Source organism: Scyliorhinus canicula, chromosome 9 (assembly GCF_902713615.1).
Source record: "Scyliorhinus canicula chromosome 9, sScyCan1.1, whole genome shotgun sequence".
Classification (NCBI taxonomy): Eukaryota; Metazoa; Chordata; class Chondrichthyes; order Carcharhiniformes; family Scyliorhinidae; genus Scyliorhinus; species Scyliorhinus canicula.
The window spans coordinates 165442251-165454418 of record NC_052154.1 but is presented as its reverse complement, the minus strand read 5'-3'; the positions used below and the strand labels follow the sequence as shown (position 1 = coordinate 165454418).

Below are 12168 nucleotides of genomic sequence, written 5' to 3'. Positions count from 1 at the left end.
GCTGGTTAGGCCCCAACTGGACTTCTATGTGCAGTTCTGTTCACCACACTATACGAAGGGGGTGATTGCACTGGAGAGGGTACAGAGGAGATTCACCAGGATGTTGCTTGGGCTGGAGTGTTTCAGCTATCAAGAGAGACTGGATAGGCTGGGGTTGTTCTCCCTGGAGCGGAGAGGGCTGAGGGAGAACCTGATTGAGGTGTATAAAATTATGAGGGATATGGATAGAGTGGACAGGAAGGTACTTTTCCCCTTCGTGGACGGGTCAATAACCAGTGGGCCTAGACTTAAGGTAAGTGGAAGAAGGTTTAGAGAGGATGTGAGGAAAATCTTTCTGACCCAGAGGGTGGTTGGAATCTGCAGCTCAATGCCTGAATAGGATGGTAGAGGCGGGAACTTTTAAGAAATATTTAGATGAGCACGTGAAATACCATAGCATAGAAGACTGAGGACCGAGTGCTGGAAAATGGAATTGAATAGTTAGGTGCTTGATGGTTGGCCCGGACGCGATGGGCCAAAGGGCCTCCTTCCGTGCTGTAATACCCTATGGCTCTATGACATCCAACTGAGAGAATTTTGCACGTTATTTTACAATTTTTTTTTTTACGTTATTTGCTTCCTATTTATTGTTAGTTAATGCACAGTGCTGCATTTGTCTGGAGTGTTTAGATTTCTTCATGTCAACAATAAAGACATAGGTAGCTTGATTATGCCGAGGGAACTCTCCCAACTTTCCTCTCCCCAGATAAATTCTTGAAAAAGAAGCCAGATGGTTGGAGGTGATGAGCAAAAAAGTTTTATCACACCAGGAAAACAAAGTGCTCTAACAGCCCTTGGTATCCGATGACTTAGGTACGGGTTACCCCTGCCTGTGGAGAAGCTATCACAAGACATTTGAAGGCCGCAAAGTAAAGTCAAGCGACAGAACCTTTAGGCTCCATGTCAAAGATGGCAGCTTACATGCAACAGGAGTCTAATCTCAAAACCCCAGGGATGTGGCCTGCAATTTTCCATCTGTCAACATCAATTGATAAAACAAGATCCACAGGCAACATAACTAGGCCAGGGAAAGCTTCAGTTAGCAAGCTTATGGGTAAAGAAAATCATGTTAGGAAAACAGCTGTCCACTGTACTTGAGAAAAAAATCAGTATCAAAATTCTTTACTTATAGTAAGTACATTTGTCCTCGTCATTTTCCCACAAAGAACTGATATTATTTTCAATCACAGACAATTTTGGCTTGATCCATATAGAAACGTTTGGACCTGTCAAGTTTGTTTATGTGTTTATTCCCTTTGGTGAGGCCAAAACCTTTAAGGACTGGAGATGTATATTTCAGCTTCTGTTGAAACAATTATTTACATTTGGAGAAAATGATATCCCATAGTAAATTGAAGAGAGGCGTAGAAACGTCTCTAGGTTTCTGTAAGCGTGTTCCCCTGTGGTTAACAAGACATCTTGCACATTAAAAGCACTGCCTTTAGCATCTTTTACAGGAGAATGATGGGATGTGGCAGTGTTCCAATCCCAGTGGATGTTTTCTACAACTAGAAGTTTCAGAATAAGGAAATGCCATCCCTCTTCAAGTATCTTTAATACATTTCTGCCGTTCGCAATGTCTGGATTTATAGCGATTAAACCATTACCTTCACAAAGAAATAAAGACCACATTTGAGAGAGAGGTTGCCTCAGGAGTGGAAGAAAGCTTCAGCATGGGAATGTGCTTGAATCTGATGTCTCTGACAGCAGGCTGCAAAGACAGAGGCATTTCCCTGTCGGCCATTTCTGGGAGCCTTGAACCGATTCTGTGGCCACCTGGCAACCAACCGCCTGGTGTCAGAGTTTCCGTTCCTTGAGGGCAGAAATCCTGCCTCATAGCGCTGCTGGCCAATTGGCCAGCTGGCAGCCCTTCATTCCCAGCAATGCCATGGGTGACCACTATTAGGACTGCACCTGGCCTGGTACAGAATCACAGATGCTGCCCTGGATCCAAGGTCAGCGGGGTCAGGCTCAACAGGGCCAGTTGGGAAGGCGCTGGCACAAGATAGTCGTTCGCTGGTGAGGATGGGGATGGAGAGGTTTTCGTGGGGTCTGCCCTCGCTGTTGGGCAAGGTTCCCTCCATAGGCACAGGGTGCCTGATTAGAAGGGTTTCCCCATGAGAATATGGAGGCTGCCAGGTTTCACTGGGCAGTCTGCCCTCGCCATTGGCAGGGGTCTTTAAATGGCCCTTAATTGGCCACTTAAGGGTGTCAATGGACCTCAGGTTTGAAATGGTGCCCTCGACATTCTCTGTCGCTGAGCTAATTGCACATTGTCGAGAAATTTGCAGACACTGCATACCCACCTCCACTCTCGATTCTACCACCTCCTCTCACCCCCTGTGGGCTGGGTTCAATTCTGCCCATGATCTCTGAAATGCACTATCATGATGAAAATAGTAGGTTGAAGCAGGTTCTGTACTCTGGTGAAACATTTTTTCAGCTGTTCAGATGGTGTTTTGCACTGTGTTAATTTATGTATGAGCCTTTCATAATGAGAAATGTTTACAGCTTCTTGTGATCCGACAAACATGGTTTGCGGAGATGTCGACCCAATTTGAAATAAATGTGTTGATACCTCTATTAAAAAGTATAAATAATTGCTTTGTCAGGTTTGAACTCATCAATAGAACTATCAATATATTGCAAAAATACTAAAAATAGGTTATACACCAGAAGGACAGAGTTCGATTTACCGGCCTTCTTGCGCCCTACTTGGTGATGTGATGAGGCCGTTGAATCTCGCGAGAGGCCTCCCATGAGATTTGTGAAGCTCGGGACGTCTTGCGAGATTGATCCAAACCTGGTGAGATGTCGCCATGTGGATCTCTTTCTCGCTGGGCGTGATCCAGATATACATATTTAAATGAGCCATTAGGCTCATAATTTGTCTGCGCCTTGGCCAGGTGCCATTTAGTACTGGTCCACACAAACATGGACCAGGCATAATGGCACTGCCAAGGTGCCCAGGTGGCATTGAAGTTGGTAAGGGCACTGCCAGGGTGCCAGGGTGGCAGTGTCAGGTTGCCTGGCTTCCACTGCTAAGGGTCTGGGCCTGCTGATGAAAGGGGAGATGAGAGGCATGTGAAGGGTGGGGAAGGGCTGAAGGGTGGGTATGAAGGTGCATCATCAAGGTTGGGGGGGGGGGGGGGTTAGGATGGCGTCCTGGAAGGGGGGTATGGTAGGCCTTAAAAGGTCTCTCAGCAACCCCGTAGAGGTGTGGTGTTCTTACTAGGGGGGTTGTGGGGTAATGCCCATGTGTGGGGGTAACATTGCCCATTGGTGAGGAGGGGGCATCCCTTAAAAATCTCTGAGGAGCCAATCTCACAGGTGAGTTCTGCTCCCCACTGTTGAAAATATTTCTTAGGACTTGATTTAACATGCGAAAAAGAATACAGCTTTGAGCGCGTATAGCAGAGCGTTTCTCGGTTCCTGCAGTGGGACACTGCCATTTAATTTGGCTTCGGTACGGAACGCCCACCAAGGTCGCACTTGCCTCATTTACTGCACTGATTCAAGCATTTCCCCCACTACTGATATAAGGCTTACTGGTCTATAATTTCCTGTTTTCTCTCTACCTCCCTTTTTGAATATACAAATGGAAGTTGTTGTTGTTGGTGTTATCTGTTTCTTTTCATTTCGCGAGCATGCTTTGAAATTGAAGAGAGAGAATTCAACAACTTTCCATTTTGGACCCAATGTTGTGCCAAGTTCTGAGTTCCGAGTTGGTTTGGGCGAATGGCATTATGGTGATAATATACTTCACCTTCAAGGCTGTTAGAAATTTGGGTCTGCCAGTGAGTGGGCTCTGCTGGGATATTTATTTTCACATGCAGTTACTTTTGTTGCAAATTACAAACTTCCAATGATATGTTTACCTTTCCAAATTTCAGCCATGTGTAAACAAACAGAACCAAGACAGAACAATTAGTGTATTATCATAGAATTTACAGTGCAGAAGGAGGTCATTCGGCCCATCGAGTCTGCACCGGCTCCTGGAAAGAGCACCCTACCCAAGGTCAACACCTCCACCCTATCCCCATAACCCAGTAAGCCCCACCCAACACTAAGGGCAATTTTGGACACTAAGGGCAATTTATCATGGCCAATCCACCTAACCTGCACATCTTTGGACTGTGGGAGCAAACCGGAACACCCGGAGGAAACCCACGCACACACGGGGAGGATGTGCAGACTCCGCACAGACAGTGACCCAAGCCGGAATCAAACCTGGGACCCTGGAGCTGTGAAGCAATTGTGCTATCCACAATGCTACCTTGCTGCCCTTTGAAGTTAGTTATCTGCAGTCTGGTGTTTACAGAGCAAGGAAAATATTTATAACTGGGGATAACCATCCTATTCTTAGCTCCATTCAATTCCCTTCACAAATGCACACACCATGGGCGGATTCATCTGCTCCCAGAGGTGGCGAGCTTGGAGATGGGCAGCTGACCACTTGACTAGGCGGGGTGGTGGTTTATCTAAACCTTGCCACTTTCCTGCCCCAACCAATATTAAGTTACAGGTCTCCACCAAAGGGAGCAATTTTTTCCTGTCCACTCTGTCCCTTCCCCTCATAATTTTGTCCACCTCAATTAAGTCACCCCTTGGCCTTCTTGGTTCCAAGGAAAATAACCCCAGCCAACCCAAACTCCACTCCTAGCCACACTTTTCAAACCCTGGCAACATTTTTGTAAACCTCTTCTGCACTCTCTCTAAAGCAAATACTTTCTTCCTGTGATGTGGTGACCAGAACCGCACACAATATTCCACTTGTGGCCTCACCAGTGTTTTGTACAATTCTAACATTATATCCTTACTTTTATATTCAAAACCTCTGCCAATGAAGGAGAGCACTCTATATGCTTTCTTAACAACCTGGTCTACTTGAACTGCTGCCTTTCGGGACCTGTGTATAATACGCCAATAGCTCTCACTTCATCTACCCCTCTTAGTATATTCTCATTTACTGTGTACTCCCTATAACTGTACAACCCCGCTAAATGAATGACCTCACACTTCCCTGTGTTACATTCCATCTGCCAATTTATCCCCCACTCCACCAAGCCATCTATATCGTTTTGAAGATTATAGCTATCCTCTTTACTGTCCACCACTCGGCCAATCTTTGTGCCATCTGCAAATTTCCCAATCATGCTTCCCACGTTCACGTCCAAATCATTACTATATAACAAAAACAGTAAGGGTCCCAACACCGAGCCCTGTGAAACAACTTTCCAATTGCAAGGGCAGCCATTGCCCATTACCCTTGGTTCCCTGTTACTAAGCCAACTTTTTATCCAGTTTGCCACATTGCCCTGTATCCCGTGGGCTTTCACTGTGCATGCGCAGGGGAGGGGGTCACTTTCGCCTCCGCCATGGTGAAGACTATGGCGAAGGCGGAAGGAAAAGAGTGCCCCCATGGCACAAGCCCGCCTGCCGATCGGTGGGCCCCAATCGCTGGTCAGGTCACTGTGGGGGCACCCCCTGGGGCCAGATCGCCCCATGCCCCTCCCAGGACCCCGGAGCCCGCCCGCGCCGCCTGCTCCCGCCGATAAGGTAGGTGGTTTGATCCACACCGGCGGGAGAGGCTTGACAGCGGTGGAACTTCGGCCTGTCGCGGGCCGGAGAATCGCCCGGGAGGTGGGGGGGGCGCCGACCGACCCGGAGCGAATTCCGCCCCCGCCGAATCTCCGGTACCGGAGAATTCGTGACACTGTGGGGGCAGGATTGACGCCGGCTCCCGACGATTCTCCGACTCGGCGAGGGGTCGGAGAATCCCGCCCCTGGTCTCTAAAACATACAAGGGATCGTTCTCAGATCACAGTGTGCACGGAAGCACAGACTGAAATCAAGCCTTCTCCACTGTCACAATAAGAGCAATCAGCTACAAACATGCGTCATTGGGTCACACAGGCAAGGGATAGCTGTCTTTGTTTTTCTGCGCCTCTTTTTCAAAATTTCGCGAAATGACATTGTTTTGCTCTGTTACTACTAAAGAAAATTCCCTTATCAAGCCGCACTTACTGAACAAAGGGCTTCTGATTGAGTCTTACCAGAGTCGTATCTTTATTCCACTGCATGGTTTCTTAGCATTCATTTCCAGACAGGAGTTGCTTTGGTTGATCACGAATGCAAAGGCACTCCCAATAAACTACGTAGGGTTTGCCAATTTGTTTTTGGTCAGGAAGCTGCTCCCTTGGAGCTGCCTACAGCTAAGAAAACTAACCATGTGAATAGAGATCAAATCAATCTAATTGAATGCAGATTAATTTGTGACGGACCATCAACACCTTAGCAACACATCTTATTGACGTTAATGTTGCTCTAACAATCTGGATTTTGTCAGCGATGCTGGCTTGCATGTTTATGTCTCCCTGTACAGGTGAAACAAATAGGAAACATTGACCATCCTTCTTGTGAACTCTTATTTGTCAGGCAGGCAGCAGTTGAAATGGTGGAGGAGGAATAACCCACTGCTTACCTGTCCTTTTATGGCTGACTAACATTTAAAATTACAGGCAGCATGGACACCCATGCCAAAAGTTCTTTGAATATGCAGTTTAAGCTCTATCAGAGCGTGAACTGCCATTTTAATGCAAGGCATGAGTGAGAGAGCAACGGAAGCCTCCCTCATCAGGCTAAATTCCCAAATGCTGTAGTAAGGATTAGAAGAGTAGGAATGTTCTGCGCCCCACGAGGAAACTTTGGCTCCCTCTCTACCTTGTACAAGGATTTCCCCCCTCGCCACTCCCACGTCTTCACTTACGCAGTGTTGGGGACTATTTGTTACCCATTGGTGTTTCTAATGACCTTATCCACTTGAGCTGCTACTTTCAATGTCCTGTGAAGTTGTACAACTCATGCCTCTGCTCTTCCATGTCAGCCAGCTTAACACCACTCCTCATTTTACCTATAACCTCTGTAGTTTCCTTTGCTGCTCAAAATTATTTGCTGGGCCTCCTATGCCAGGGAGATAAGGAGGAGGATTAACCTCATCAACGACTGCTCAAAGGTTCAAGTTCACTTCATGTCAGAACAACCATTGCCAGACTCAACCCATGCTGCAGACATGTTAATGAAATAACAGATTCTCATGCCAAAGGTCATCCACTTCTCCATGTCAAATGGAAAGCTGTTGAACAACATTATTTATGAAAGCATTTAGAGGTAGACATATATCTATCTATTAATTACATCTGAATGCAATTATTACTGACAAAAGTGTTACTTATCTTCACTGGAATGCAAATAATGGGCTGGATTCTCCAGTTCTCCCAGCCACATGTTTCTCGGCAATGCCCGTTCGCAGGTGGTGGGATTCCATATTCCCGCAATTGTCAATGGGATTTCCCATTGGGAAACCCATGGGTGGTGGTGTGCTGCCAGCGGGAACAGAGAATCCTAACGGCTGGAGAATTCCGGGCAATGTCTAATATTTTCATAGACTATGGGCGCAATCTACTGGCCGTGTCCATTTGGGATAGGGACAGTATGCAGACGGTTAATCCCAGGAGAGGCAAGCCGTGGGATTTCCGTTACGTCTTGTGAGATCTAACCAGATCTCGCGAGACGTCACGATCTGGATCCCACCAACAACAGGGCAGCACGGTAGCATTGTGGATAGCACAATTGCTTCACAGCTCCAGGGTTCCAGGTTCGATTCCGGCTTGGTCACTGTCTGTGCTGAGTCTGCACGTCCTCCCCGTGTGTGCGTGGGTTTCCTCCGGGTGCTCCGGTTTCCTCCCACAGTCCAAAGATGTACAGGTTAGGTGAATTGGCCTTGATAAATTGCCCTTAGTGTCCAAAATTGCCCTTAGTATTGGGTGGGGTTATGGGGATAGTGTGGAGGTGTTGACCTTGGGTAGGGTGCTCTTTCCAAGAGCCGGTGCAGACTGGATGGGCCGAGTGGCCTCCTTCTGCACTGTACATTCTATGATAAACAACAGGCGGAGCCCAATCTCGCATGGTTCGGTGAGTTTAAGTGCATACGTAGCTGTGTCGATGCTGGACCCAACGGCCACCCGGCATTATCGGCCTCGCTGAGGAGACTCCAACTGGGGGTCAATTTGTACTGGAATGTAAATGGGGACCAGCGTACCGGCACTTAGGGGGGATCCAGGCAATTGGAGGCTCCAGGGTGGTCATCCTCTGGCCAGGCTAGCACCCTGGCACTGCTGGTTCCAACCAGGCACCTTGGCCCTGCCAACCTGGCAGTGCCACCTGAGTGCCACCCTGGCACTGCTAGGGTGCCCATGTAGCACTGGCAGGGGCAATATCAGGGTGCCAGGCTGCCAGTGCCAATCTGGTATCTTGCCCGGCGCCAGGGATCGGGCCCACGGGTGCCTTGTTGGTATGTGGTGGGGGGCAGAGGAGCTCAACAGATGGGTTGGGCTGTTGGGGGGGGGGGGGGGGGGTCGAGAAATTGCAGCGTATTTTAAAATGGCGTCCCGAGCTCTTCCTGCATTGCGGAACTCCATTCGTCGGAACTCTGTAGTGCAGGAAATGACGCTGGGTGTTGCCTCGGGAAGGCATTCCCTGCCAGGGCCCGGAATAGCAACAGAGTGCTGTTAGAAGGAGCAGCACGATAGCACAGTGGGTAGCACTTTTGCTTAACACTGCCAGAGTTCCAGGTTCGATTCCCGCTTGGGTCATTGTCTATGCGGAGTCTGCACGTTCTCCCAGTGTCTGCATGGGGTTTCCTCCGGGTGCTCCAGTTTCCTCCCACAAGTCCCGAAAGACGTGCTTGTTAGGTCATTTGGACATTCTGAATTCTCCCTCTGTATACCTGAACAGGCACCTGAACAGGCGCCGGAATGTTACGACTAGGGACCTTTCACAGTAACTTCATTGCAGTGTTAATGTAAGCCTACTTGTGACAATAAAGATTATTATTATTATTATTAGTGAGGTTGCTTCTGCCGCTACAAGCACCAGGAACGACCCCGCTAATCTCGCCCAGAACAGACTCTCGTTTTCTTTTGGTCAGATCGCGCCCTATCGTAGTTTGCGACATGATGCAATTCAGGTTAGTCGGAGTTACTGAGAACAAATGAAGTTACTATTTTCCTGCCACAGTGGATTTGGATGCATTGACTTTTTCTCACTTTGGAGATATTCTGGTGAGGTTGCAAGTTGCTCTGAATCTTTACATTTTTGTACAGTACTGAAAGCTATTTGGAAAACGCTCCTCATTAGGTTGTCTACCATTTATGGTTTTCAATGTAAAAAAGAAATTACTTTCAAATTGCACAATTTATATTTACTCTCATGGTTTCCCTGCAAGTGGCTTGAGATAACCAGGAGTTATCACATTATTTGGAGGCTTGTATGCTGTAATGATGCTCTTTGCTAAAATAGAATAACATTTCCTCTGTTGGGCATTTGTCGTTGATAAATTTGCTGACAATTGTGCACACAGAGGAAAGCTGACATCATTGATGTTAATGGAAAACTTAAGGCCTCAAGTCGAGACACATAATTCTTCTGCACAACATGGAATTATGGTTTGACCCATCCAGCGTGGAGCAGAGAATGACATTTCTATTTACTTCTGGCATGATAGACCCACAGCCCTCAATCCACATAGGTTGCCTGGTTTACTGAATAGTTCCAGCACTAGTGAGAGACATAAGAGAAGGAGTAGGTCATTCAACCCCGCAAGCCAGCTCTGCCATTCACTTAGATTATGGCTGATTTGTATGTTAACACTACCTACTTGCTTAGGTTGATTAACCCTTAATATTCTTGCCGAACTGTTACGGACAGAAGGGGGATTGATTTAAGAAGCCCAGTGAAATATTGAGCAAAGGCATGAAGGGATAAGGGACCAAAGGCAGGTATATGGGGTTAGGCCACAGATCAGCCATGATCTCATTAAATGGCAGGACAGGCTCAAGGGGCAGAATGGCCTACTCCTATTCCTATGTTCCCATTTTCCGATCTCATTTCCTGTCCATAAACAGGAATGTGTTCCTTTGATTTCCTCCTTTTATTTTCTCTAACCCTTAAACGTATAGCGTACCAATCCTCGAAGAATAACTTACACAGCAAACTTGAGGTAAGATAAAATAAAAGGGGTTGCTTTACTTTTACGCGCACCCACACACGTGGGAGAGGGGTTTCGCAACGTTCACCCCTTTGCACTCATACAACAGAGAAAGATAAGGGGAAAGAAACAGCTTCAGGGCTCAGCCACAATAAAATATAAGTTAGGATTTTATGTTGTCCAGAGTCCAGAATCAAAAGTCTAATGGAATGTTTCTCCAGAGGGAAGGTTAATTATTGCAGGGTGATCTGTCTTTCCAGAAACAAGACTTTCACCAGGGGAGAAGGCACGTAGAGTTTAGTTAGTCTTGAAGGCACAAGTTCCAATGTCACAGGAGTTTGCAATTTTGATAAAGGGCCAGCATTCTTTCTCCTGTCGCCTGCTTGATAGTAAGATGGAAGACAGCAAAGGTTGATTTCCTGGAGCTACTCTTTCTCTGGAGGTCAAGCAGAAATTTCCAACAGCTTATTAATTAAAAGGAATTCAGACAGCTCAAGTCTCGGTCATGCGACACTGGTTTCAGATTGTGAAACAAGGCCCCTGGTTGAAAGCCACTGCGTGTTAGAACAGGTAATCCTTCGGCCATTAGCACCAGATTGGAAACTAGGAATTGCAAACAGCTGCCATTGTTCGCAGCTGGCTGTGGCAGACATCAGCAAGATATAATATAATAATATAACAATCTTCATTGTCACAAGTAGGCTTACATTAACACTGCAATGAAGTTACTGTGTGAAATAACCGTTGGGTTACGGGTATAGGGTGGATACGTGGGTTTGAGTAGGGTGATCATGGCTCGGCACAACATCGCGGGCTGAAGGGCCTGTTCTGTGCTGTACTGTTCTATGTTCTATAACATTCCTTTGTATTTTAGCCCCCTGAGATAAGGGCCAACATCGTTAGCCTTTTTACCCATTCACTAGCTTTTAGTGATTTCTGTACTGGAACCCCTGATCCATCGCTTTTTCTAGCTCCTCACCGTCTAGAACAGTGTTTTTCAAACTTTTTTTCCGAGGACCCATTTTTACCAACCGGCCAACCTTTGGGACTCACGCCGGCCGACCTTTGCGGCCCCCGCCGACCTACCTTCGGGACCCACGCCAGCAGACCTTCGCGACCCCCCCCCCCCCCCCCGGGCTAACCTTCACGACCCCTGCTGGCTGACCTTCGCGACCCACCATTTTCTCTTACCTTGTTGCTGCTGACAAAATGGAGGAATCGCAATCGCGCCCAAAGCACGTGATGTCAACTTTAGGGGGGCGTGACCTGCTCTTTGCCTCCCTCAGGCAGGAACATTACATTAAATTTTTAAAGAAATTGTCTGCTGCACCTCCGATTGCGCAAATTCACAGGCGACTGCCGGCTTTTAACAATGCTGGCTGCGAGTGGCCTTCAAAATGACGGCCGTGACCAGATTAAAACACGCGGGTGCACTGTGCATGCGTGCCCTCTCATTGGTGTGCATACACATAAACACAATGGTTCTGCGCGTGCGCATCTATGATCGGGCACGCATTTTTTTATATGGTCGCGGTCGTCATTTTGAAGGCCGCTTGCACCTGGCATTGTTAAAAATCGACTGCAGCGGCTGTTGCGCGTGACTTCCCCACACCTGCCCACGACCCACCCATGGGTCACGACCCCGACTTTGCAAATGCCTGATCTGGAAAATACACTGATCAATCTTTCTTAGGTTAGAAGTGAATGAACTCACCTGTCCCCATATTGAATTTAATCTGTCACTTGATTGCCCACTCACATAACCTACCAAAGTCTCCTCGCATCATTCAGCTCACATCTATCCTGTTTACCACGCTACCTTACTATTGTCAGAAAATTTAGGCGTATGGCTCCCTATTCCTTCATCCAAGTTATTTATAAATATAGAGAAAAACTGAAGCCTCAGCACAAATCCCTGGGGGAACATCACTAATCTCATCCCAACCTGAGTACTTAACCATTATCCCTACTCGTAGTCTCCTGATCAGCTCTCTACCTGTGTCTATACGTTGCCCCCAATTCACATGCTCTCATTTTTGTCAGCAGTCTCTTATGTGCAACCCTATGGAATGCTTCCACTT

At 47.3% G+C, this 12168-nt stretch overlaps 1 protein-coding gene across 4 annotated transcripts in view; it reads right to left on the bottom strand.

The window, feature by feature from the left end:
• tub (TUB bipartite transcription factor) overlaps window positions 1-12168 on the bottom strand; it is a 479022-nt gene that overhangs the window by 115920 nt on the left and 350934 nt on the right. The window lies entirely within an intron of this gene.